Raw genomic sequence first — 2,530 nt, forward strand, 5'->3', positions numbered from 1 at the left:
TAGGTCGTACCACCGTCCTAGCTACTTACAAGGTTAATAGGTCGGACCGTGGACACAAAAACCACCCTTCGAGCATCCCACTGGCGCCCCCATAGGCCCTGATAGCTATTTGGTAGTCGGGAACGAAAATAGGCTCGCATCGGCGTCGTAAACGGCGTCGGCGCTTTTTCGAGCCCAATAGAAGCACCGGCAACACCGTGCCGGTCCCTTGGCCAAGGGCGGGAATCGGGCGCGCCGGTGCCTCGCGAGGCGGAAAATTTTGGACGTGGGAGCCGCCTGTCATTGACTCCAGGGGGCCGCGCGGGATATTTTACCGCCATGACGCCGGGCCGGAAACTCTCCCGCCATGACGCCGCGCGGGAAATTCTCCCGCCGCGACACCGTGCGGGAGGTTCCCCGCCCCGCCGGTGGTCTATATTATCCCTCCTCCACCGCCTCATTGATGCAAAACCCTATAAAATAGCACAATGTTCGATTCCTGGGACGAGGCGGCGCTAGAGGCGGCCGTAGAAGTCGTGGCGGCGGACCTGTAGCTCGCAAAGTACGAGGCATGGGAGGAGGCGGCGCTAGCGGAGACCGTAGATGTCTATATCGCGGACGAGCGGCGGGTCCAGGAGGCGGAGCGGCGGGAGCGCGAGGAGGCGCGGCGGCTGCGGGAGACGCGGTGGGAGGCGGAGCGACAGGGCCAGGAGGCGGAGCGGCGGCAGCGGGAGGAGGCGGAGAAGCTGGAGTTCCTGGAGGCGCGGCGGCGGGAGGCGCTGAGCCAGCGCCGATGGGAGGCGCGCCAGCAGAAGGGGTGGGAGGAGTTTGCGCTGCGGCGGTTGCAGCGGGAGGAGACGCATCGTCGGAATTAAGTCTACGAGCGGCGGCGTTTGGCGGAGTTGCAGCTCCGGCTACAGAGGCAGGAGTTGGATCACCGTCGGCGGCGGGAGGAGTTGGAGCAGCTGCTGCGTCAGGAGGCGGTGGCCGCAGATAGAGCTTCGTACTTGACGTTCGTGGTGGAGAGTGCAGCGGGGGATCGACGACGGAGGAGCAGCAGAGAGAGCAGGGGAGAGAGCAGCAGGCGATCGTCCACCTCCATAGAGCCGGGTGGCCAGTAGGTAGTAGGCTAGATATGAAGCCGGTTTCATATGTCATTCAGGGACGAGGAGTGAATAATGTTTTCCTCGGATTTTACCCGAAAATATTATTCATTCCTCGATCCTGATGACATTAAAATGAAACTACAAGTATAAATATGTAGTTTAGGTAAAAAAAATATCTATCGGCCCCGCCGGTTTGGGGCCGCCAGCGTGGCCACAGCTCCCCCAAATAGAGGATGCAGTGCCGGCGTCCCCCATACGGAAGTGTCGGTGCCTCTGCCGGCGACTATTTTGGGGGCACCGGTGGAGATGCTCTTAGGGCATCTTCACCGGCCCGATGCAAACGGTTACGAAGCGACTGTGCATCCGCATGGATAAAAAAGGGTCTAACGGCCCGACGCAAAATGTTCGACCTGTCGCAGGGAGCAAACGCCGCCCAAATTTGGAGTCGAAATGCGTTGACGCGGACGTTGTTTGGCGTCCGGGCGTGTCCTCCGCTCCGTCCTACATGGCCCGCCCGCCAGTGGCATAGAAGCCACTTCCACTCCCGTCACTTCCAAAAATCGTATTCAGGCGGAGGCAAGAACCCTACCTAGCCATGAAGGCCCTCGCCGTCGTCGCCTTGCAAGCTAAGGAACCTTCCATCGACGAGACCGTCCCCATCGTTTTGGCCGCTCTCGCGGGAGGATAAATCCGTCGAGGCCGCCAAGCAGGGCCGACGCGCCAATTTGAAGGAGAAGCAAAGGCAGAATGCAAGAAAAACGAAGCCATGCGGGTGGCCGCCGCCACGCTTGCTTACCGGATGCAGGTGACCGCCAACGCTCATGTGAGGCTGCCACCTGGCATCATGGCTGAGGCCATGCTCTTCATCACAAGCAAGAGAGGATCATCGTCAATGATCTTCCAGCGCATGGTTCGAGAAGAAGCGAGCCGAGATCCGCCAATGGGACGCCTGATCGCCCGTGCCTACATCGTGAGCACTATTTCCTTCTTCTTTGTTTTCCTACTCTTGGCACTTTTTTGCCCCTTTTATTAATTTTGTATTGTAATATGCCCACCATGTAATGAACTACATTAGGCATGATTCGTGGCACTGATGTCGCGGTTTGAATGTCGTAAATATGGCTTGAATTGGTGCTAGGATTGATCAATTTGGTTAGAAAAAGATGGTCAGCCTGGGCCAGACAGAATGCGTCGAGCCCTGGCGGCGCCCCCGAACGCAAACAGACAATAGTGGTCTGACGACCATTTTCGCGTTCATGGCCGACGCAAACGAACGCGCACGGTTATTTTAGCGTCCGAAATGCGTCGAACCACTGGAGATGCCCTTATCTATTTTGATCGGGTGCATGCACAGCGAAATAAATGATTTTTTTATAGAAAGAAATATGAAAAACCAAAAACTCTAGCTACTAGGGTTGCGCCATTGGCAGCTAGTCCTCCTTGTT

The sequence above is a fragment of the Lolium rigidum genome, chromosome 2 (genome assembly GCF_022539505.1).
Source record: "Lolium rigidum isolate FL_2022 chromosome 2, APGP_CSIRO_Lrig_0.1, whole genome shotgun sequence".
Taxonomy (NCBI): Eukaryota; Viridiplantae; Streptophyta; class Magnoliopsida; order Poales; family Poaceae; genus Lolium; species Lolium rigidum.